We start from the raw sequence: 25,894 nt of genomic DNA, 5'->3' as shown, positions 1-25,894 counted from the left end.
CTTCAAATTCAAATAAAATCAAACAAATGCAGAGTAAAAATGAAGAAACGCAGCAGGGAGATAAGATAGCGGTGAAAATGAATACACAAGACTAAGATGAGAAGCAGAGAGGCGCGTGGAACACAACACAGGTCTGTTAAAAGCTAACAGATCTTTAGCTTTAGCTGCCACAGCTAAACATCAGAGTAAGCTGCCTCACTGTCTGAGCTGACGATGATCATGTTAACTTATGAAGTAATTAATTGAACCAGCACACTGCCGGTGGTGTAAGGTAGTTGACCGACTCTTCTACCAGGTGTGGAGGGGTAGTGTGGCCCCTGACACTCTACCACCAGGTGTGGAGGGTCAGTGTGGCCCTGACACACTCTACTACCAGGTGTGGAGGGTCAGTGTGCCCCTGACACACTCTACTACCAGGTGTGGAGGGTCAGTGTGGCCCCTGACACACTCTACTACCAGGTGTGGAGGGTCAGTGTGGCCCCTGACACACTCTACTACCAGGTGTGGAGGGTCAGTGTGGCCCCTGACACACTCTACTACCAGGTGTGGAGGGTCAGTGTGGCCCCTGACACACTCTACTACCAGGTGTGGAGGGTCAGTGTGGCCCCTGACACACTCTACTACCAGGTGTGGAGGGTCAGTGTGGCCCCTGACACACACTACTACCAGGTGTGGAGGGTCAGTGTGGCCCTGACACACACAACTACCAGGTGTGGAGGGTCAGTGTGGCCCTGACACACACTACTACCAGGTGTGGAGGGTCAGTGTGGCCCCTGACACACAACTACCAGGTGTGGAGGGTCAGTGTGGCCCCTGACACTTACTACTACCAGGTGTGGAGGGTCAGTGTGGCCCCTGACATACTACTACCAGGTGTGGAGGGGCAGTGTGGTCCCTGACACACTCTACTACCAGGTGTGGAGGGTCAGTGTGGCCCCTGACACACCCAACTACCAGGTGTGGAGGGTCAGTGTGTCCCCTGACACACACAACTACCAGGTGTGGAGGGTCAGTGTGGCCCCTGACACACACAACTACCAGGTGTGGAGGGTCAGTGTGGCCCCTGACACACACAACTACCAGGTGTGGAGGGTCAGTGTGGCCCCTGACACACACAACTACCAGGTGTGGAGGGTCAGTGTGGCCCCTGACACACACAACTACCAGGTGTGGAGGGTCAGTGTGTCCCCTGACACACACAACTACCAGGTGTGGAGGGTCAGTGTATCCCCTGACACACACAACTACCAGGTGTGGAGGGTCAGTGTGGCCCCTGACACACACAACTACCAGGTGTGGAGGGTCAGTGTGGCCCCTGACACACACAACTACCAGGTGTGGAGGGTCAGTGTGGCCCCTGACACACCCAACTACCAGGTGTGGAGGGTCAGTGTGGCCCCTGACACACACAACTACCAGGTGTGGAGGGTCAGTGTGGCCCCTGACACACACAACTACCAGGTGTGGAGGGTCAGTGTGGCCCCTGACACAAACAACTACCAGGTGTGGAGGGTCAGTGTGGCCCTAACACACACAACTACCAGGTGTGGAGGGTCAGTGTGGCCCCTGACACACACAACTACCAGGTGTGGAGGGTCAGTGTGTCCCCTGACACACACAACTACCAGGTGTGGAGGGTCAGTGTGGCCCCTGACACACACAACTACCAGGTGTGGAGGGTCAGTGTGGCCCCTGACACAAACAACTACCAGGTGTGGAGGGTCAGTGTGGCCCCTGACACACACAACTACCAGGTGTGGAGGGTCAGTGTGGCCCCTGACACACACAACTACCAGGTGTGGAGGGTCAGTGTGGCCCTGCCATAGAAATATCAACTCCCATATAACAAAGGAGTAAGACAAGAACTCCCTACAAGAGCTACACTTAAGTCAGAGACCCACACGGACTCTCTCCATGGATGCCAAATAAATCCATAAATAAATCCCATTATATTCCACAAATCTTGCAAAGAAACGAAGACTCAAACAGAACATTAGAATGAGCTAGAAAAAAAATGTATTTTCTCTGCGAAAACTGGAAAGAGATAATTGGTCTTGGCGCACCAAACTGAGCCTTACACTGTTGAGAGTGAAACAGTTCCGCTACAAGTTAAAACCTGGATCACGGGGCAAAAAAAAAATATTTTTTTTCCCAATTTCCTCAATTCACGGGTCATGTGGAAAGAGAAAATGGGGAGCTAGTTGATGAAGGTATATATTTTTCAACAATTTTTTTTAAATGATTTTTTTTCTTCCGTATTGATTATATAAAATTTTAATAATATTACTTTTCCAACACCTGTGCTTGAAAATAAGGAGAACTTGCAGCTATCTCCACTGTGGGAATGACGTACACACACGCTGAACAAGACCAAACAACACCATACCAGTTAACTGACGGTTGAGAGGCGGGACCATAGAGCCAGAGCTCAACCCCCGCCATCACAACTATACGAGTACCAACACACGTGCACCAACAGACTAACTCTTCCTAAGAACATTAAAGGAAGTTCAAACTCAAATTGTGAAACATTGACGGAAAAATATGTCGTCAACCAAGACAGAATTACACAAGAATATCACAATAACTTCCTATGTACCAATGAGAGCATCGAACCAGCGTTCTGAGTGGCCTCGGTCGCACGCCTTAACCCATGGATCAGGGTTACCATGGATCAGGGCTACCATGGATCAGGGCTACCATGGATCAGGGCGTGCTTAATTTAAGGATTAAGGCAGGTGTGGGGGATTAAAGCTGGTGTGGGGGATTAAGGCAGGTGTGGGGGATTAAGGCAGGTGTGTGGGATTAAGGCAGGTGTGGGGGATTAAGGCAGGTGTGGGGGATTAAGGCAGGTGTGGGGGATTAAGGCAGGTGTGGGGGATTAAGGCAGGTGTGTGGGATTAAGGCAGGTGTGTGGGATTAAGGCAGGTGTGGGGGATTAAGGCAGGTGTGGGGGATTAAGGCAGGTGTGGGGGATTAAACCCGGGTCTAATGACTGTGTAAAGACCCAAGTAGTCTGCATGGGAAGAATTATATACACACGTGAATTCAGTCTAATCCGGAATCCGATCTAATCCGTAATATGATCTAAGCCTGAATCATATCTAATCCGTAATCCGATATAATCCGATCTTCAGTACTGGGAGAATTCGTGGAAGCAGTACTCGGGTGTTGTACAGACCACACAGTACAACACACGAGGAAACTGTCCCCAACGTCAAGAAACTGCTGTACTAAGGCAGGTGTGTGTGTGTGTGTGTGTGTGTGTGTGTGTGTGTGTGTGTGTGTGTGTGTGTGTGTGTGTGTATATGTGTGTGTGTGTGTGTGTGTGTGTGTGTGTGTGTGTGTGTGTGTGTGTGTGTGTGTGTGTGTGTGTGTGTGTGTGTGTGTGTGTGTGTGTGTGTCAGCGGTCACTAATTACAATCATACCATCAAAGTCACGTTAACTAGAGCTCATTAATTCGTTGTAAATATCTTCCAATTACTGGCCCAACCACTTGGCCTGGAGGGTAGAGCGACGGCCTCGCTTCATGCAGGTCGGCGTTCAATCCCCCGACCGTCCACAAGTGGTTGGGCACCATTACTTTCCTCCCGTCCCATCCCAAATCTCTTATATCCTGACCCTTTCCCAGTGCTATATAGTCGTAATGGCTTGGCACTTTCCCCCCCCCCCCTCATACTTCCCTTCCATTGCAAGTGGCCGGAGCCCCACTGTGCAAGAACACTTACCACTGAAGTGTTGCAACTCACCACAACTCAAGACTCAAAAGTGACTCCATGCACCCGCCAAACCCGCTGTTGATGAATGAAAAACTCAGAACTGCTGACGTTCGAACACTTTCCGTTCCGAACAAGTGCTTCACTGACGACTTGTGTTCGAACCACAACGCCGTAAATGCTTCACCCACGTACTACAAATAATCGCCAACAGAACCTAAACACCTAACCTAACCTAAGCCAATATAAGCCCAATATGCCAATATATTATAATATTAATTTATATCTGAGAAAATTCTTGTTTTGAATGAACAGCATGTTCAAATTTATGAATGCGTCTGTGGGGGTCGACCGCTGGATGGAATGGACTCGAGTCGAGGACGGGTTGAATTCTAGACACCTGGGATTCAGTTGAATCCCTGGTTGAATTGTTCTTTTTAATCATGTTGTGTAGTGGTCTAGGCCGTGTGAGTTAAGGAGTACCAATTACTTGGGTTCGAATCCTCGTGACGGCTCCTACTGATATAATTGTGAGTGTTGAGTGAAGGTTGAGTGTAAACTGTAGGCGCCCACACACAGTCTGAAGGCGACGTGTCTTACACGAAAGTGAAAAGTAAGAACTAAGGCTTTAGCCGCCACCGTGTGTTGTGTTACTGGGGTGACTGGCAGCCGCCCGTAGCCGCTGGCAGCCGCCCGCAGCCGCACATAGCCGCTGGCAGCCGCCCGTAGCCGCTGGCAGTCGCCCGTAGCCGCCCGCAGCCGCCCGCAGCCGCTGGCAGCCGCCCGCAGCCGCTGGCAGCCGCCCGCAGCCGCTGGCAGCCGTCGTAGCTGTGAGATGGACTGCCATATTCGTGTATCTTCCCGTGAGAATACTCAGACCGATGATTGTGAAGATCAGCCACAGATTGTCTCACTTTGCTGTCACCCGCCACAGCTGGAGGCCTGGGGTCCACCTGGGGTCCCCCTGAGGTCCGCCTGGGGTCCACCTGGGGTCCGCCTGGGGTCCACCTGGGGTCCCCCTGAGGTCCGCCTGGGGTCCACCTGGGGTCCGCCTGAGGTCCGCCTGGGATCCCCCTGGGGTCCGCCTGGGGTCCGCCTGGGGTCCACCTGGGGTCCCCCTGAGGTCCGCCTGGGGTCAGCCTGGGGTCCCCCTGGGGTCCGCCTGGGGTCCGCCTGGGGTCCACCTGGGGTCCGAATGAGGTCCGCCTGGGGTCCCCCTGGGGTCCGCCTGGGGTCCCCCTGGGGTCCGCCTGGGGTCCGCCTGGGGTCCACCTGGGGTCCCCCTGGGGTCCCCCTGAGGTCCGCCTGGGGTCCGCCTGGGGTCCCTCTGGGGTCCCCCTGGGGTCCGCCTGGGGTCCGCCTGGGGGTCCCCCTGGGGTCCGCCTGGGGTCACGCTTGGGGTCACGCTTGGGGTCACGCCTGGGGTCACGCCTGGGGTCACGCCTGGGGTCCGCCTGGGGTACACCTGGGGTCACGCCTGGGGTCCGCCTGGGGTCCCCCTAGGGTCCCCCTGGGGTCCGCCTGGGGTCACGCCTCACCGACAGTGACCAAGTGAGCTGTGTGGCCCCACGACTGCTCCACCTGCTGCCACACTCCAGGAGTATTGTACACACAACACACCTAGACATGTTCCTGTAATACTGATTGTCAGCACGACAGGTCATGATTGTGTTGATTGTGCATGTTGACTGTTGCTCGAGTATCCAGTTGCAACTCCACAGTTTCCCTTGCAATCAGCTGTGTTAGACAGCCCATGTTGGTGATTGGTTGTCTAAGAAAGTGTCAAGAAAGCGTCAAGACAGTGTCAAGAAAGCGTCAAGACAGTGTCAAGAAAGCGTCAAGACAGTGTCAAGAAAGTGTCAAGACAGTATTGTTCAACCGCGTAATGGGTCAGCTGCGCCCGTCCGGAGTCTCCCTCACGCTACACAGCCTCACACTAATACACTCTACAGTGTACAGCTAATACACATCCTATACACGACCCCAACAGTTTTGTGAATACACCTTAATCAATATACGATCTTGTTTGCGTTAAGACTTGTTTAAAATCTGCCCCCAACCCCCCAATGAGGTGGACCCGTACACTTACTGGACCAAGTACACCCCTGGACCCGTACACTTACTGGACCAAGTACACCCTGGACCCGTACACTTACTGGACCAAGTACACCCTGGACCCGTACACTTACTGGACCAAGTACACCCTGGACCCGTACACTTACCCTCAGAATCCGCCTCGTGCAGACTTGCAATTGTGAAGACGTCAGCCACTGCAAAGTGGCTGACGGTGCATGCAATTGCAGTCAGAAGGGAAGGGAAGGGAAGGGAAGGGAAGGGGAAGGGGAAGGAAAGGGGAAGGGGAAGGGAAGGGAAGGGAAGGGAAGGGAAGGGTAGGGTAGCGTAGGGTAGGGAAGGGAAGGGAAGGGTAGGGTAGGGAAGGGTAGGGAAGGGAAGGGTAGGGTAGGGGAGGGTAGGGTAGGGAAGGGTAGGGAAGGGAAGGGTAGGGAAGGGAAGGGAAGGGTAATCAGGAAAAAGCGTCAAGTCATTACGACTATATAGCCCGTGGAAGGGGGTCAGAATAAGGATTTCGGAACAGAGTGAAGCAAAATATCTCTCATGAGATGTGATACAGGGTGGTGCAGTAAGCGAAACAGCTGACGAAGGGACAGACCGTATAGCAGGGTGTTACTGCAAAAGCATTTGATTAAACTTGAGTTAGACAAAACATATTTACTGAAATCTGCGACTTGCTATGTTTACAGATCTTTAAGATTTCTATAAACAAACAGCTAGGTTTTGATCTACGGATCTGTTACTACTTGTAATCCATTTGTAAACCTTTAGGAAGTATCTATAACAATACACTGGAGCATAATTGTTTCCATTCAAGTGGGAAGCGAAAGTTTCAAGACACATTCAGAGACAAAATCTCGCCTGACGAAGCTTGTAAAATTATTTGGCAAATGACTAGGATGTGCAGACTGCATGTTCCAACACTTCCAGAATGCCCTTGACACAGTCCTGCACAATACACTGAAGACAAAGATATTTTAAACAGTTTATACAGAGTTGCCGAGGTGTGTAGCCGGGTACACAGTACCAGGGTACACAGTACCAGGGTGTACACAGTACCAGGGTGTACACAGTACCAGGGTACACAGTACCAGGGTGTACACAGTACCAGGGTGTACACAGTACCAGGGTGTACACAGTACCAGGGTGTACACAGTACCAGGGTGTACACAGTACCAGGGTGTACACAGTACCAGGGTGTACACAGTACCAGGGTGTACACAGTACCAGGGTGTACACAGTACCAGGGTGTACACAGTACCAGGGTGTACACAGTACCAGGGTGTACACAGTACCAGGGTGTACACAGTACCAGGGTGTACACAGTACCAGGGTGTACACAGTACCAGGGTGTACACAGTACCAGGGTGTACACAGTACCAGGGTACACAGTACCAGGGTACACAGTACTAGAGGGTACACAGTACTAGAGGGTACACAGTACTAGAGGGTACACAGTACTAGAGGGTACACAGTACTAGAGGGTACACAGTACCAGGGTACACAGTACCAGGGTGTACACAGTACCAGGGTGTACACAGTACCAGGGTACACAGTACCAGGGTACACAGTACTAGAGGGTACACAGTACTAGAGGGTACACAGTACCAGGGTACACAGTACTAGAGGGTACACAGTACTAGAGGGTACACAGTACCAGGGTACACAGTACTAGAGGGTACACAGTACTAGAGGGTACACAGTACCAGGGTACACAGTACTAGAGGGTACACAGTACTAGAGGGTACACAGTACCAGGGTACACAGTACCAGGGTACACAGTACCAGGGTACACAGTACTAGAGGGTACACAGTACTAGAGGGTACACAGTACTAGAGGGTACACAGTACTAGAGGGTACACAGTACTAGAGGGTACACAGTACTAGAGGGTACACAGTACTAGAGGGTACACAGTACCAGGGTACACAGTACCAGGGTACACAGTACTAGAGGGTACACAGTACTAGAGGGTACACAGTACTAGAGGGTACACAGTACTAGAGGGTACACAGTACCAGGGTGTACACAGTACTAGAGGGTACACAGTACTAGAGGGTACACAGTACTAGAGGGTACACAGTACTAGAGGGTACACAGTACTAGAGGGTACACAGTACTAGAGGGTACACAGTACTAGAGGGTACACAGTACCAGGGTACACAGTACCAGGGTACACAGTACCAGGGTACACAGTACCAGGGTACACAGTACCAGGGTACACAGTACCAGGGTACACAGTACTAGAGGGTACACAGTACTAGAGGGTACACAGTACCAGGGTACACAGTACCAGGGTACACAGTACCAGGGTACACAGTACTAGAGGGTACACAGTACTAGAGGGTACACAGTACTAGAGGGTACACAGTACCAGGGTACACAGTACCAGGGTACACAGTACCAGGGTACACAGTACTAGAGGGTACACAGTACTAGAGGGTACACAGTACTAGAGGGTACACAGTACTAGAGGGTACACAGTACCAGGGTACACAGTACCAGGGTACACAGTACCAGGGTACACAGTACTAGAGGGTACACAGTACCAGGGTACACAGTACCAGGGTACACAGTACCAGGGTACACAGTACTAGAGGGTACACAGTACTAGAGGGTACACAGTACCAGGGTACACAGTACCAGGGTACACAGTACCAGGGTACACAGTACCAGGGTACACAGTACCAGGGTACACAGTACCAGGGTACACAGTACCAGGGTGTACACAGTACTAGAGGGTACACAGTACCAGGGTACACAGTACCAGGGTACACAGTACCAGGGTGTACACAGTACTAGAGGGTACACAGTACTAGAGGGTACACAGTACCAGGGTACACAGTACTAGAGGGTACACAGTACTAGAGGGTACACAGTACTAGAGGGTACACAGTACCAGGGTACACAATACCAGGGTACACAGTACCAGGGTACACAGTACCATCATGGAACCCTTGCATCCCACAATGGCACAAATATTGTTTAAAATGTCCTAAAGATTTGACAGAGTTAGGACGAGAATTAAAGGATAAGGATAGTGTGTGTTCAGCACCGGTGTGAGAGGTCACACCATGTGAACAAAGACTGTGTTTAGTACTAGTGTGGCCTGGACGAGAGGTCACAAAATGGAGCTTTGAGATACAAATAAGTCTGAGGGATATAAAGTTGTCTTTGAGAGTATGATTGATGGGCAAGTGGAGTGACGACCCTCCTTAACCCCCCCCCCTGCTTGCGCGCGCGCGCGCTCTCGCTCTCTCTCTCTCTCTCTCTCTCTCTCTCTCTCTCTCTCTCTCTCTCTCTCTCTCTCTCTCTCTCTCTCTCTCTCTCTCTCTCTCTCTCTCTCTCTCTCTCTCCCTCCCAGCACCCACCAATCTTCCTTCTCTTGTCCCGTCTCGGCTCTCATCTCCCTCCACCTCTTCCTTATATCCTCCTCTCCCTGTGTCTCTCCCCTATATCCTCCTCTTCCTCTGTCTCCCTCCTTACCATCCCTCTATCTCCCTCCCATCTCTCTCTCCATCTCGCTGATCCTTGTAGACTAACACTAGTAATAAGGACCTAAAAGGGATCAAGCGTGATGGTAGGACAACAGGTGGAGGAGAGGGGCAGGGCGAGTCATACATGGAGACGACCGCTCCTGCATGGAGGGAAATCAGTGGGGGAACTGAAAGACACGAGGGAAACCATAAGTAAACTGCAGATGGCACTAAGTGCAGCACAATAGGAGATAAAAACCTTAAAACAAGTCCTCCTCAGACTCAGGCCCCGGCAACCTGCCCCGAGGTAGCAGGGGATGTTGTAATGACAGGGACCCCCTACAGTGGGCGCCACCTTTGCTGAAATGCTGAGGAAGAACCCAGAAGCCATGTCCACAGTTAAGGAAGCAGTAACTTCATGAGAGGCAGCTAGATGCACACATCAGCTAATGGAAAGGAAAAGAGCTGTAGTTGAGGTAGGTATTAAGGTACAAGAATGTTCCAAGCAGGAAGAATAGATGGTTAACGACAAAGTTACAGTGTTAGGGATACTGAAGGAGATACAAATGGAAGGGGCTGAAAAATGCAGAGAAAAGTTTTTCCGGATTGGCCAGTATAACAAAGACAAAAATTGATTAATCAAGGCAGTATTCAGAAACGAGGCCACAAAGAGGAATTCGTAGTAAAGAAGAACAAACTGGAAAAAGGAAATACAGAGAGGTATACCCTTAGAGGGACATGACCAGGGATGAGGTAATATAGGAAGTAGACGCAAGGAAAAGGCGCAAGGAGAGGGAAGGAAGCCAGGGAACCTCAGCCTCTAACCCAACAATCCCAGGGGGAAGTGGGAAACTCCAGTCCAGCAATTCAGGAACCCAAGAGGGGACCGCTACACCTCAACCTTCAACCACATAGGAAACTGGTGGTAGCATACCTCCAGTCTCCCTCCCACCCCCCCCCCATCCCCAGCCACAAACCCTCATCCCCCCCCTACACAATGCCCACCATACCACCCACGTCCTCCCTCCCCCCTTACCCCGAGTACCCCCTGCCTCCCCATCCCCTGGTCTCCTTCCTGCCCCAAGCAGGCCCAGGCAACACCTCAGCCCTCCATCCTCCACCCCCACCTCCCCCTGAATGAGCCTACCCAAGTAGCCCTGCCCATGGAACGGCTTCCTACAACAGTGGGGAGGGAGTGTGAAAATGGATATAGGAAATTGAGCTTCAATGTAATGTACTCAAACATCGATGGAATTACCAACAAAGCAAGTGAACTGACGGAAAGGGTGCAGGAAGAAAACGCTGATGTAATAGGACTCGCAGAAACAATTGTCAGAAGTCATAACAGATGCTGTGTTTCCAAAGGACTACTATATAGTAAGGAAAGAAAGTGAAGGGAGAGAAGGAGGAGGAGTGGCCCTGCTGATAAGGAAGGACTGGAGATTTGAAGAGATGGAAATTCCGGGCTGTGACGGGTTCAGAGATTACATAACAGGAACTATAACAATGGTGAACCTAAGATAATAGAAGCAGTCATTTACAATCCTCCCCTAAATAACAGAAGACCCAGACAAGAATTCGATAGGAACATGGCAACCATTAATATAATAGAGAGAGCAGCCTCAGTTGCCTGCAGGGATGGCTCCAGGTTCTTAATCATGGGCGATTTAAACCATGGAAGGATAGACAACGAGAGTGAGGGACCACATGGAGGTGCAGATACATGGAGAGCTACACTCTTGGAAGTGGCAACAAGAAACATTCAAGGAATTCGCCATTGCCCCTCATTCCACAAGAACGAGAGGCAATGACGAACCACCTAGACTCGACCTGATATTCACCTTGAATGAGTCAGAAATAAGGGAAGCCAAATCTGCTGCCCCCTTGATAAAGAGTGACCACAGTGTATTGACATTTTAGTATCTGGTGGAGGTAGGGATAACCTATCCTAGGATGGGGTCAGAAGGGAAAAAGCTAAATTACCGAAGGGGAAATACGACGAGACGAGAAACTTCCTCAGGGGAATACCATGGGAAACAGAACTCAGAGAGAAGACTGTATAGGATATGATGGATTATGACACCCAGAAGTTCCAGGAAGCTGCAGACAGGTTTATCACGGCCTAAAAAGAAAAAAATTAAAAGCAACAGAAGAGTCCATGGTTCAACCAGGAATGTAAGGTAACGAAGCAATAGAGTACAAGAACATAGAGAAACTATAGGAATAACAGAACACTAGAGAGCAGGGAGAGATACCAGAGGGCCAGAAATGAGTACCTCAGAGTGAGGAGAGAAGCAGAGAGACAGTACGAAAATGACATCGCGAGTAAAGCCAAGACCCAACCAAAGCTGCTCCACAGCCACATCAGGAGGAAAACAGCAGTGAAGGAACAATTGATGAAGCTGAGAAAAGGGGAGAACAGATACACAGAGAATGACAAAGAGGTGTGTGAAGAACTCAGAGATTCCAGGAGGTCTTCACAATAGAACAAGGAGAAGCCCCTGCACTAAATGAGGAGGACAAACCAAGCAACCTTGGAGGAATTTGAGATCACCAGTGATGAGGTCAAAAGGTGTCTGTTGGAGCTGAATGTGACAAAGGCTGTTGGGCTTGATAGAATCTCACCGTGGATACTAAAAGAGGGCGCAGAAGCACTAAGTGTGCCACTCTCTATGGTATATAACAGATCACTGGAAACAGGAGACCTTCCGGAAAGCTGGAAGACAGCTAATGTAGCCCCAATATATAAAAAGGGTGACAGACTAGAGGCACTGAACTACAGGCCAGTTTCCCTAACTTGTATACCATGCAAGGTGATGGAGAAGATCGTGAGGAAAAGGCTCGTAGAGCATCTGGAAGGAAATAACTTTGTTACGCACCACCAACATGGGTTCAGAGATGCCAAATCGTGCCTCACTGGGTTAATAGAATTCTATGATCAAGCAACACAAATTAGGCAAGAAAGAGAAGGGTGGGCAGATTGAATTTTCTTGGATTGTCAAAAAGCCTTTGAAACAGTACCCCCATAAGAGGCTGTTACAAAAATTCGAGAAACAGGCAGGAGTGAAAGGCAAGGTGTACAAAGAAGTATTTAAGCAACAGGAAACAGCGAGTAACTGTGAGGGGGGAGACATCAGAGTTTCGAGGTGTCACTAGCGGAGTCCCACAGGGCTCTGTACCTGGACCCATCCTGTTTCTAACATATGTAAACGATCTTCCAGAGCGTATAGACTCATTCCTCTCAATGTTTGCTGATGATACAAAAATTATGAGAAGAATCAAGACAGATGAAGATAGACAGAGACTACAGGATGACCTGGACAAACTGGAGGAATGGTCTAGAAAATGGCTACTAAAGTTCAACTCAGGAAAGTGTAAAGTAATGAAATTAGGCGAAGGGATCAGGAGGCCGAACACAAGGTACCATCTGGGAGGTGAAATCCTGTAAGAGTCAAATAGAGAAAAAGATCTGGGGGTTGATATCACACCGAACCTATCCCCAGAGGCCCACATCAAACGAATATCATCAGCGGCATATGCTAGACTGGCCAACATAAGAACTGCCTTTGGAAACTTGTGTAAGGAATCGTTCAGGACCTTGTATACCACTTATGTCAGACCAATCCTAGAGTATGCAGTTCCAGCCTGGAGTCCATACCTAGTTAAACACAAGAGAAAGCTACAGAAGATAGAGAGGTATGCTACCAGACTAGTCCCAGAACTGAGAGGTATGGACTATGAGAAGGGCTAAGGGAGCTAAACCTCACGTCCCTGGAAGACAGATTAAGAGTAAGGGGAGACATGATATCCACCTACAAAATTCTCAGTGGAATTGACAGGGTGGACAAAGACGAACTATTTAGCACGGGTGGAACACGAACAGGGGACACAGGTAGAAATTGAATACCCAACTGAGCCACAGAGACATTAGAAGGAACTTTTTCAGTGTCAGTAGTTAACAAATGGAATACATTAGGCAGTGATGTGGTGGAGGCTGACTCCATACACAGTTTCAAGTGTAGATATGATAGAGCCCAGTAGGCTCAGGAATCTATTCACCAGTTGATCAACAGTTGAGAGGCGGGACCAAAGAGCCAGAGCTCAACACATACACATACATTTAAGTGAAAGTGAAGGGAGTGGTGGCGGCCGTAATGTTGAGCCTCTCAGAGAACCACAGAAGACCCAGGCAAGGATATGATAACAACGTGAGAGATACTCAGACATCCTCCAACACAAGGCAGAGAGAGAGAGAGAGAGAGAGAGAGAGAGAGAGAGAGAGAGACAGAGAGAGAGAGAGAGAGAGAGAGAGAGACAGAGAGAGAGAGAGAGAGAGAGAGAGACAGAGAGAGAGAGAGAGAGAGAGAGAGAGAGAGAGAGAGACAAGCAACTGGTAATATACTTATCGGTAACAGAGTTACCATAGTTCCTCAACTATGACCAAACTGACTGGGTAACATGGCCCCAGAGAGAGGGCAGGGAAGGCATGCCTTTTGGCCTCAGAAAGGCTAAAGCTTAAAATTATGTTTGCGGAAAATGCAAGTCAATTAGTCAAACATGACCGGCTCGCTTGACCTCTTGCTTGAATTATAGAGTCAAGGAAAGTGTCCCAAACTAATTGGTCAATAGTTTGATGTTCGTGATCTCTCGACCTTATTAAAAATTGGAACCACATTGGCACTCCATGCTACAGTGACCTTCCCGTCTGAAATAATGTATTATAAACAGATTATAGTTGACGAATCTCACTTGCTGTTTGCTCTGAGAGCATCAGGAAATATTTCATCCAGACGTGAGGAATTATTAGGTCTAAGCTTCTCCGTCTCTATAAAAACTAGATCTCTTGTTAATTATAGTACTGATAATTTGTCATCAGCACTGACGACAAATTATACATATATTGACCAAACCACACACTAGAAGGTGAAGGGACGACGACGTTTCGGTCCGTCCTGGACCATTCAACATTCGACTTGAGAATGGTCCAGGACGGACCGAAACGTCGTCGTCCCTTCACTTTCTAGTGTGTCGTCTGGTCAACATACTTCAGCCCCGTTATTGTGACTCATCGTCTGGATTATAAATATAATTTATATAAATATAAATTTATATTATATTATAAATATAATTTGTATAAATCTGAAAACAGTTAGGGAAACATTTTGAGTTTCCCTGTGTAAAGATCCGCGCTAAGATATTGTTTCGGAATATTCCTTCTCGGTCGGAGCCGGTCGGCCGAGCGGACAGCACGCGGGACTTCTGATCCTGTGGTCCTGGGTTCGATCCCAGGCGCCGGCGAGAAACAATGGGCAGAGTTTCTTTCACCCTTTGCCCCTGTTACCTTGCAGTAAAATAGGTACCTGGGTGTTAGTCAGCTGTCACGGGCTGCTTCCTGGGGGTGAAGGCCTGGTCGAGGACCGGGCCGCGGGGACACTAAAAGCCCCGAAATCATCTCAAGATAACTCACTGATAAGATGAGTTGTTAGTTAAGATGTAAGATCCTCACTGCCACTCTAATGACTCAAATTTCTATATCTGTGACCTTTCCTCAGCTTTTCTGTGGTGCATAAAAATATAAAATGTAACTTTGCTTGGCTTGCAATCCGAACCTTATCATTTCTTCAAGCCTGACTCTCCTCTCGTCTTTGACGCCTCGCTAACAGCCCCTGGTGTGGTGCTCCAAGCCTGACTCTCCTCTCGTCTTTGACGCCTCGCTAACAGCCCCTGGTGTGGTGCTCCAAGCCTGACTCTCCTCTCGTCTTTGACGCCTCGCTAACAGCCCCTGGTGTGGTGCTCCAAGCCTGACTCTCCTCTCGTCTTTGACGCCTCGCTAACAGCCCCTGGTGTGGTGCTCCAAGCCTGACTCTCCTCTCGTCTTTGACGCCTCGCTAACAGCCCCTGGTGTGGTGCTCCAAGCCTGACTCTCCTCTCGTCTTTGACGCCTCGCTAACAGCCCCTGGTGTGGTGCTCCAAGCCTGACTCTCCTCTCGTCTTTGACGCCTCGCTAACAGCCCCTGGTGTGGTGCTCCAAGCCTGACTCTCCTCTCGTCTTTGACGCCTCGCTAACAGCCCCTGGTGTGGTGCTCCAAGCCTGACTCTCCTCTCGTCTTTGACGCCTCGCTAACAGCCCCTGGTGTGGTGCTCCAAGCCTGACTCTCCTCTCGTCTTTGACGCCTCGCTAACAGCCCCTGGTGTGGTGCTCCAAGCCTGACTCTCCTCTCGTCTTTGACGCCTCGCTAACAGCCCCTGGTGTGGTGCTCCAAGCCTGACTCTCCTCTCGTCTTTGACGCCTCGCTAACAGCCCCTGGTGTGGTGCTCCAAGCCTGACTCTCCTCTCGTCTTTGACGCCTCGCTAACAGCCCCTGGTGTGGTGCTCCAAGCCTGACTCTCCTCTCGTCTTTGACGCCTCGCTAACAGCCCCTGGTGTGGTGCTCCAAGCCTGACTCTCCTCTCGTCTTTGACGCCTCGCTAACAGCCCCTGGTGTGGTGCTCCAAGCCTGACTCTCCTCTCGTCTTTGACGCCTCGCTAACAGCCCCTGGTGTGGTGCTCCAAGCCTGACTCTCCTCTCGTCTTTGACGCCTCGCTAACAGCCCCTGGTGTGGTGCTCCAAGCCTGACTCTCCTCTCGTCTTTGACGCCTCGCTAACAGCCCCTGGTGTGGTGCTCCAAGCCTGACTCTCCTCTCGTCTTTGACGCCTCGCTAACAGCCCCTGGTGTGGTGCTCCAAGCCTGACTCTCCTCTCGTCTTTGACGCCTCGCTAACAGCCCCTGGTGTGGTGCTCCTCATTCTTAATCCTTCTAAACTTGGCTGTTTCCTTCTCCATTGAGTCTCTAGTCTGAAACTTTTATATTTAGGATCATTAATTATTTGATCTTACAAAGTTGCACATAATATTATTTTTATGTATTTCTATTAGATCATGTTTAGTAATATTTGTACTACTCGTGTGACCTATGTATCTATGTCGGTCAGCTCCCTCTCCCTCCCTCAGAGGTCAGCTCCCTCTCTCCCTCCCTCAGAGGTCAGCTCTCCCTCTCTCCCTCCCTCAGAGGTCAGCTCTCCCTCTCTCCCTCCCTCAGAGGTCAGCTCTCCCTCTCTCCCTCCCTCAGAGGTCAGCTCTCCCTCTCTCCCTCCCTCAGAGGTCAGCTCTCCCTCTCTCCCTCCCTCAGAGGTCAGCTCTCCCTCTCTCCCTCCCTCAGAGGTCAGCTCTCCCTCTCTCCCTCCCTCAGAGGTCAGCTCTCCCTCTCTCCCTCCCTCAGAGGTCAGCTCTCCCTCTCTCCCTCCCTCAGAGGTCAGCTCTCCCTCTCTCCCTCCCTCAGAGGTCAGCTCTCCCTCTCTCCCTCCCTCAGAGGTCAGCTCTCCCTCTCTCCCTCCCTCAGAGGTCAGCTCTCCCTCTCTCCCTCCCTCAGAGGTCAGCTCTCCCTCTCTCCCTCCCTCAGAGGTCAGCTCTCCCTCTCTCCCTCCCTCAGAGGTCAGCTCCCTCTCTCCCTCCCTCAGAGGTCAGCTCCCTCTCTCCCTCCCTCAGAGGTCAGCTCCCTCCCCCTCTCCCTCCCTCAGAGGTCAGCTCTCCTTCTCTCCCTCCCTCAGAGGTCAGCTCCCTCTCTCCCTCCCTCAGAGATCAACTCCCTCTCTCCCTCCCTCAGAGATCAGCTCCCTCTCTCCCTCCCTCAGAGGTCAGCTCCCTCTCTCCCTCCCTCAGAGGTCAGCTCCCTCTCTCTCCCTCCCTCAGAGGTCAGCTCCCTCTCTCTCCCTCCCTCAGAGGTCAGCTCCCTCTCTCTCCCTCCCTCAGAGGTCAGCTCCCTCTCTCTCCCTCCCTCAGAGGTCAGCTCTCCCTCTCTCCCTCCCTCAGAGGTCAGCTCTCCCTCTCTCCCTCCCTCAGAGGTCAGCTCCCTCTCTCCCTCCCTCAGAGGTCAGCTCTCCCTCTCTCCCTCAGAGGTCAGCTCTCCTTCTCTCCCTCCCTCAGAGGTCAGCTCCCTCTCTCCCTCCCTCAGAGGTAAGCTCTCCCTCCCTCAGAGGTCAGCTCCCCCTCCCTCAGAGGTCAGCTCCCATTTCTTCATTGTTGTCTCTGATGTGGAAGATGAAACCGTCGCCCTCAATGATCTTCCCCTCTCTTGAGGGGGTGAGGGGGGGGGGCGTGGGGTGAAGGGGGGGGGCGTGGGGTGAATGGGGGGGCGTGGGGTGAGGAGGGGGGCGTGGGGTGAGGGGGGCGTGGGGTGAGGGGGGCGTGGGGTGAAAGGGGGGCGTGGGGTGAAGGGGGGGCGTGGGGTGAAGGGGGGGCGTGGGGTGAAGGGGGGCGTGGGGTGAGGGGGGGGCGTGGGGTGAGGAGGGGGCGTGGGGTGAGGGGGGGCGTGGGGTGAGGAGGGTGCGTGGGGTGAGGAGGGGGCGTGGGGTGAGGGGGGGCGTGGGGTGAGGGGGGGCGTGGGGTGAGGGGGGGCGTAAGGTGAGGGGGGGGGCGTAAGGTGAGGGGGGCGTGGGGTGAGGGGGGGCGTGGGGTGAGGGGAGCGTGGGGTGAGGGGAGCGTGGGGTGAGGGGAAGGCGTGGGGTGAGGGGAAGGCGTGGGGTGAGGGGGGGGCGTGGGGTGAGGGGGGGCGTGGGGTGAGGGGGGCGTGGGGTGAGGGGGGGCGTGGGGTGAGGGGGGCGTGGGGTGAGGGGGGGCGTGGGGTGAGGGGGGGGGCGTGGGGTGAGGGGGGGGCGTGGGGTGAAGGGGGGGGCGTGGGGTGAAGGGGCAGGGGCGGAGGGTGAGGGGAAGGGGCGTGGGGTGAGGGGGAGGGGCGTGGGGTGAGGGGGGCGTGTGGTGAGGGGGGCGTGTGGTGAGGGGGGGGCGTGGGGTGAGGGGGGGCGTGGGGTGAGGGGGGGCGTGGGGTGAGGGGGGCGTGGGGTGAGGGGGGGGGCGTGGGGTGAGGGGGGGGGGCGTGGGGTGAGGGGGGCATGGGGTGAGGGGGGGGCATGGGGTGAGGGGGGCGTGGGGTGAGGGAGGCGTGGGGTGAGGGAGGCGTGGGGTGAGGGGGGGCGTAGGGTGAGGGGGGCGTAGGGTGAGGGGGGCGTGGGGTGAGGGGAGCGTGGGGTGAGGGGAGCGTGGGGTGAGGGGGGGCTTGGGGTGAGGGGGGGCGTGGGGGGGGGCGTGGGGTGAGGGGGGCCGTGGGGTGAGGGGGGGGCGTGGGGTGATGGGGGGCGTGAGGTGAGGGGGGGCGTGGGGTGAGGGGGGGCGTGGGGTGAGGGGGGGCGTGAGGTGAGGGGGGGGCGTGAGGTGAGGGGGGGCGTGAGGTGAGGGGGGGCGTGGGGTGAAGGGGGGGCGTGGGGTGAGGGGGGGCGTGGGGTGAGGGGGGGGGGCGTGGGGTGAGGGGGGGCGTGGGGTGAGGGGGGGGGCGTGGGGTGAGGGGGGGGGCGTGGGGTGAGGGGGGGCGTGGGGTGAGGGGGGGCGTGGGGTGAGGGGGGGCGTGGAATGAGGGGGGAGCGTGGGGTGAGGGGGGGGGGTGGGGTGAGGGGGGGGCGTGGGGTGAGGGGGGGCGTGGGGTGAGGGGGGGCGTGGGGTGAGGGGGGGGGCGTGGGGTGAGGGGGGGGCGTGGGGTGAGGGGGGGGGCGTGGGGTGAGGGGGGGCGTGGGGTGAGGGGGGGGCGTGGGGTGAGGGGGGGGCGTGGGGTGAGGGGGGCGTGGGGTGAGGGGGGGGTGGGGTGAGGGGGGGGTGGGGTGAGGGGGCAGGGGCGGAGGGTGAGGGGGAGGGGCGTGGGGTGAGGGGGAGGGGCGTGGGGTGAGGGGGGCGTGTGGTGAGGGGGGCGTGTGGTGAGGGGGGGGCGTGGGGTGAGGGGGGGCGTGGGGTGAGGGGGGGCGTGGGGTGAGGGGGGCGTGGGGTGAGGGGGGGGGCGTGGGGCGAGGGGGGGGGCGTGGGGTGAGGGGGGCATGGGGTGAGGGGGGGGCATGGGGTGAGGGGGGCGTGGGGTGAGGGAGGCGTGGGGTGAGGGAGGCGTGGGGTGAGGGGGGGCGTAGGGTGAGGGGGGCGTAGGGTGAGGGGGGCGTGGGGTGAGGGGAGCGTGGGGTGAGGGGAGCGTGGGGTGAGGGGGGGCTTGGGGTGAGGGGGGGCGTGGGGGGGGGCGTGGGGTGAGGGGGGCCGTGGGGTGAGGGGGGGGCGTGGGGTGATGGGGGGCGTGAGGTGAGGGGGGGCGTGGGGTGAGGGGGGGCGTGGGGTGAGGGGGGGCGTGAGGTGAGGGGGGGGCGTGAGGTGAGGGGGGGCGTGAGGTGAGGGGGGGCGTGGGGTGAAGGGGGGGCGTGGGGTGAGGGGGGGCGTGGGGTGAGGGGGGGGGCGTGGGGTGAGGGGGGGCGTGGGGTGAGGGGGGGGGCGTGGGGTGAGGGGGGGGGCGTGGGGTGAGGGGGGGCGTGGGGTGAGGGGGGGCGTGGGGTGAGGGGGGGCGTGGAATGAGGGGGGAGCGTGGGGTGAGGGGGGGGGGTGGGGTGAGGGGGGGCGTGGGGTGAGGGGGGGCGTGGGGTGAGGGGGGGCGTGGGGTGAGGGGGGGGGCGTGGGGTGAGGGGGGGGGCGTGGGGTGAGGGGGGGGGCGTGGGGTGAGGGGGGGCGTGGGGTGAGGGGGGGGCGTGGGGTGAGGGGGGGGCGTGGGGTGAGGGGGGCGTGGGGTGAGGGGGGGGTGGGGTGAGGGGGGGGTGGGGTGAGGGGGGCGTGTGGTGAGGGGGGGCGTGGGGTGAGCGGGGGGCGTGGGGTGAGCGGGGGGCGTGGGGTGAGCGGGGGGCGTGGGGTGAGCGGGGGGCGTGGGGTGAGGAGGGCGTGGGGTGAGGAGGGCGTGGGGTGAGGGGGGGGCGTGGGGTGAGGGAGGGCGTGGGGTGAGGAGGGGCGTGGGGTGAGGGGGGGCGTGGGGTGAGGGGGGGGCGTGGGGTGAGGGGGTCGGCGTGGGGTGAGGGGGGGCGTGGGGTGAGGGGGGGGCGTGGGATGAGGGGGGGGGCGTGGGGTGAGGGGGGGCGTGGGGTGAGGGGGGGGCGTGGGGTGAGGGGGGGGGGCGTGGGGTGAGGGGGGGCGTGGGGTGAGGGGGGGCGTGGGGTGAGGGGGGGGCGTGGGGTGAGGGGGGGGCGTGGGGTGAGGGGGGCGTGGGGTGAGGGGGGGCGTGGGGTGAGGGGGGCGTGGGGTGAGGGGGGGCGTGGGGTGAGGGGGGGCGTGGGGTGAGATGGGGTGAGGGGGGCGTGGGGTGAGGGGGGGCGTGGGGTGAGGGGGGGCGTGGGTGAGAGGGGGCGTGGGGTGAGGGGGGGCGTGAGGTGAGGGGGGGCGTGAGGTGAGGGGGGGGTGTTAGATAAGAAGGTAAAAATTAGTTAAAAGGATTTTTTCTGTAAACAAATGTTTTGAAGGAGTTTTTTTCTGTGTCTGTCTGTCACAAGACCCGTCCTGTAGACAGTGCCTGAGCCCCTGTATCTGTCTGTCACAAGACCCGTCCTGTAGACAGTGCCTGAGCCCCTGTATCTGTCACAAGACCCGTCCTGTGGACAGTGCCTGAGCCCCTGTGTCTGTCTGTCACAAGACCCGTCCTGTAGACAGTGCCTGAGCCCCTGTATCTGTCACAAGACCCGTCCTGTGGACAGTGCCCGAGCCCCTGTGTCTGTCTGTCACAAGACCCGTCCTGTAGACAGTGCCTGAGCCCCTGTATCTGTCACAAGACCCGTCCTGTGGACAGTGCCCGAGCCCCTGCGTCTGTCAGTCACAAGACCCGTCCTGTAGACAGTGCCTGAGCCCTTGTGTCTGTCTGTCACAAGACCCGTCCTGTAGACAGTGCCTGAGCCCCTGTATCTGTCTGTCACAAGACCCGTCCTGTAGATAGTGCCTGAGCCCCTGTGTCTGTCTGTCACAAGACCCGTCCTGTAGACAGGACCTGAACCCCTGTGTCTGTCTGTCACAAGACCCGTCCTGTAGACAGTGCCTGAGCCCCTGTGTCTGTCTGTCACAAGACCCGTCCTGTAGACAGGACCTGAACCCCTGTGTCTGTCTGTCACAAGACCCGTCCTGTAGACAGTGCCTGAGCCCCTGTATCTGTCTGTCACAAGACCCGTCCTGTAGACAGGACCTGAGCCCCTGTGTCTGTCACAAGACCCGTCCTGTGGACAGTGCCTGAGCCCCTGTGTCTGTGTCACAAGACCCGTCCTGTAGACAGGACCTGAGCCCCTGTGTCTGTCACAAGACCCGTCCTGTAGACAGGACCTGAGCCCCTGTGTCTGTCACAAGACCCGTCCTGTGGACAGTCTGACACCATAAACAATCTTGTTACAAACACATTAACTCCACTACAGCTCGTTAGACTGCCTAAGCGTTTAAGATTCGCTACTTGGAACAAAAAGTTCCAAGTAGCACGGGCTATGGTGAGCCCGTAGTCATACCCCCCTTGAGAGCTGCCTCGTGACTTTCCCCCAAGTACTCCGTCTCCCCCCCTCTGTCCACCCGTTGGTATACTGTTCCCGTCTCCCCCGTCCATGATAGCGGGCGTCTGATATCATGGAAGTTACTTTGTGTCTACTGCTTGGATAAAGTTACTTTGTGTCTACTGCTGGATAAAGTTACTTTGTGTCTACTGCTTGGATAAAGTTACTTTGTGTCTACTGCTTGGATGAAGTTACTTTGTGTCTACTGCTTGGATAAAGTTACTGTGTGTCTACTGCTTGGATAAAGTTACTGTGTGTCTACTGCTGGATAAAGTTACTTTGTGTCTACTGCTGGATAAAGTTACTGCGTGTCTACTGCTTGGATAAAGTTACTGCGTGTCTACTGCTTGGATAAAGTTACTTTGTGTCTACTGCTTGGATAAAGTTACTTTGTGTCTACTGCTTGGATAAAGTTACTGTGTGTCTACTGCTGGATAAAGTTACTTTGTGTCTACTGCTGGATAAAGTTACTTTGTGTCTACTGCTGGATAAAGTTACTTTGTGTCTACTGCTTGGATAAAGTTACTTTGTGTCTACTGCTGGATAAAGTTACTTTGTGTCTACTACTTGGATAAAGTTACTGTGTGTCTACTGCTTGGATAAAGTTACTTTGTGTCTACTGCTTGGATAAAGTTACTTTGTGTCTACTGCTGGATAAAGTTACTTTGTGTCTACTGCTTGGATAAAGTTACTTTGTGTCTACTGCTGGATAAAGTTACTGTGTGTCTACTACTTGGATAAAGTTACTGTGTGCCTACTGCTGGATAAAGTTACTTTGTGCCTACTGCTGGATAAAGTTACTTTGTGCCTACTGCTGGATAAAGTTACTTTGTGTCTACTGCTGGATAAAGTTACTTTGTGTCTACTGCTGAAAGGAAGGTAGATGAAATGATGGACGGAAGTAGAAGGTAAAGTGGATGGGAAAGGGACAGACTGAAGAAGAAGGGAAGAAGCGGGTAGAAAGTAGATGGAATCGGGGGGCAGGAAGTGGGTGTAAAGCCCAGTAGACATAAATAGAATTAATCTACCCGTTTGCGGAACCAAATGTCTTTCGCGGTCAATTGTGTTATATAACCGAGCCGCTTGGCGGTGGGAGGGGGGGGGGCTACGGTCAGGTGTTTAGCCATGATGTCAAGTGGCCCGAGGCTGTCAAGTGGCCCGAGGCTGTCAAGTGGCCCGAGGCTGTCAAGTGGCCCGAGGCTGTCAACAATGACACGCTTGTCTGGGAAGGACTCCACGGGGGAGGGACTCCACGGGGGAGGGACTCCACGGGGGAGGGACTCCACGGGGGAGGGACTCCACGGGGGAGGGACTCCACGGGGGAGGGACTCCACGGGGGAGGGACTCCACGGGGGAGGGACTCCACGGGGGAGGGACTCCACGGGGGAGGGACTCCACGGGGGAGGGACTCCACGGGGGAGGGACTCCACGGGGGAGGGACTCCACGGGGGAAGGACTCCACGGGGGAGGGACTCCACGGGGGAAGGACTCCACGGGGGAAGGAATCCACGGGGGAAGGACTCCACGGGGGAAGGACTCCACGGGGGAAGGACTCCACGGGGGAAGGACTCCACGGGGGAAGGACTCCACGGGGGAAGGACTCCACGGGGGAAGGACTCCACGGGGGAGGGACTCCACGGGGGAAGGACTCCACGGGGGAAGGACTCCACGGGGGAGGGACTCCACGGGGGAAGGACTCCACGGGGGAAGGACTCCACGGGGGAGGGACTCCACGGGGGAGGGACTCCACGGGGGAGGGACTCCACGGGGGAAGGACTCCACGGGGGAAGGACTCCACGGGGGAGGGACTCCACGGGGGAGGGACTCCACGGGGGAAGGACTCCACGGGGGAAGGACTCCACGGGGGAAGGACTCCACGGGGGAAGGACTCCACGGGGGAAGGACTCCACGGGGGAAGGACTCCACGGGGGAAGGACTCCACGGGGGAAGGACTCCACGGGGGAGGGACTCCACGGGGGAGGGACTCCACGGGGAAGGACTCCACGGGGGAGGGACTCCACGGGGGAGGGACTCCACGGGGGAAGGACTCCACGGGGGAAGGACTCCACGGGGGAAGGACTCCACGGGGGAAGGACTCCACGGGGGAAGGACTCCACGGGGGAGGGACTCCACGGGGGAGGGACTCCACGGGGGAGGGACTCCACGGGGGAAGGACTCCACGGGGGAAGGACTCCACGGGGGAAGGACTCCACGGGGGAAGGACTCCACGGGGGAAGGACTCCACGGGGGAAGGACTCCACGGGGGAGGGACTCCACGGGGGAAGGACTCCACGGGGGAAGGACTCCACGGGGGAAGGACTCCACGGGGGAAGGACTCCACGGGGGAAGGACTCCACGGGGGAAGGACTCCACGGGGGAGGGACTCCACGGGGGAGGGACTCCACGGGGGAAGGACTCCACGGGGGAAGGACTCCACGGGGGAAGGACTCCACGGGGGAAGGACTCCACGGGGGAAGGACTCCACGGGGGAAGGACTCCACGGGGGAAGGACTCCACGGGGGAGGGACTCCACGGGGGAGGGACTCCACGGGGGAAGGACTCCACGGGGGAGGGACTCCACGGGGGAGGGACTCCACGGGGGAAGGACTCCACGGGGGAGGGACTCCACGGGGGAAGGACTCCACGGGGGAGGGACTCCACGGGGGAAGGACTCCACGGGGGAAGGACTCCACGGGGGAAGGACTCCACGGGGGAAGGACTCCACGGGGGAGGGACTCCACGGGGGAGGGACTCCACGGGGGAAGGACTCCACGGGGGAGGGACTCCACGGGGGAGGGACTCCACGGGGGAAGGACTCCACGGGGGAGGGACTCCACGGGGGAAGGACTCCACGGGGGAGGGACTCCACGGGGGAAGGACTCCACGGGGGAAGGACTCCACGGGGGAAGGACTCCACGGGGGAAGGAACCGGCTACTTTTTCCCATGGAATTTTAAAGGTTCGTGAAAATCTGAAACATGCAGTTTAGGATATAGGAACTATCAGATATGTCACTCAGGGTGATGTATTGGCCGAGGGAGAGGGGGGGGGGAGGGGAGAGAGAGAGAGAGAGAGAGAGAGAGAGAGAGAGAGAGAGAGAGAGAGAGAGAGAGAGAGAGAGAGAGAGAGAGAGAGAGAGAGAGAGAGAGAGAAAGACTGTTTCTTTCTTCGGCCCTCTGCTGAGGAATGTCAATGTCAACAATCTACTTCATCTCCTTAATGAAGCTCAAGACTGTGCTGATAACTGCACTCTATCCTTCACTACACAAGGGGTGAAATGCCAACTGCAGCAAGACGTAAATTACCAAATTTCAGCCCATTTTTATCTGGGGAAGGAGATGACAGGTCACATTTGCGGCTGAGAAGACACAGCTGATGATGATAACAACACGACACATTGCAAATCAGACGGGCCTGCAGATGGGTGGCACAAAGCTAGAGTTCACAAATGAAATTGACATCTTGGGAATGAGGTTCGACGCTTCAATGACAATGAAGAGTCATGTGCTTAACCCAGCTCAAAAGTAAGCCAGGAAACTTACAGCTCTACGGCGCATCTCACACCTTCTTGACAGCAAGGGCTGCAAAACCTTATATGAAGCACAAGTTCGCTCCCATCTAGAGTATGCAGCACTCTCCTGGATCGCCTGCCCCTCTCCCCCCCCCCCATCATTCATCAGACTGTTGGACAAAGTGGAGAGAGACGGGCCAGAAGGCTTATCTCTAGTCTTGACCAAGTCTGGTGGGAACGGTCTGAACATCAGAGCCTGCAACACCGTCGTGACGTTGGTGGTCTTACTGTTATGTACAAGGCCAACATTTTCAGAGTTCCTGACCTGGCCCAACTCCGTGGACAGCCAGTAGTGGCCACCCGTAGCACTAGGCTCTCAACCTTCAACAGTCTCATGCTGGAAGTGCCACTCTCAAGAACATCACTCCATCAGCGATCATTCACTCCAGAAGCTGACTCGCATCTGGAATGTGTTCACTCAACAGGTTGACACACGGGAGATCAGGTCATCTGTTCACATGAAGGCTCTGGCACACAGCTGGCTACAGCCTCATCCTCTTTCTTGCATGACTGTTACTTAAGAGATACATAAAGTTTATTCCTGATAATGCATATAACAAACTCATAAAATAAATGTCTTAGAAAGCAAGTTTCAACTGAGCTGTGGAAGGATAGCAGCTCTTGCTTGCAGTTTCACCAGGTGCGTCAATCGA

General features: G+C 55.4%; 1 protein-coding gene across 1 annotated transcript in view; it reads right to left on the bottom strand.

The window, feature by feature from the left end:
- LOC123767200 (corticotropin-releasing factor receptor 2) overlaps positions 1 to 25,894 on the bottom strand; it is a 102,539-nt gene that overhangs the window by 61,100 nt on the left and 15,545 nt on the right. The window lies entirely within an intron of this gene.

Source organism: Procambarus clarkii, chromosome 53 (assembly GCF_040958095.1).
Source record: "Procambarus clarkii isolate CNS0578487 chromosome 53, FALCON_Pclarkii_2.0, whole genome shotgun sequence".
Taxonomy (NCBI): domain Eukaryota; kingdom Metazoa; phylum Arthropoda; class Malacostraca; order Decapoda; family Cambaridae; genus Procambarus; species Procambarus clarkii.
The sequence above is the reverse complement of the archived record's forward strand: the minus strand, read 5'-3'. Positions and strand labels throughout refer to the sequence as shown.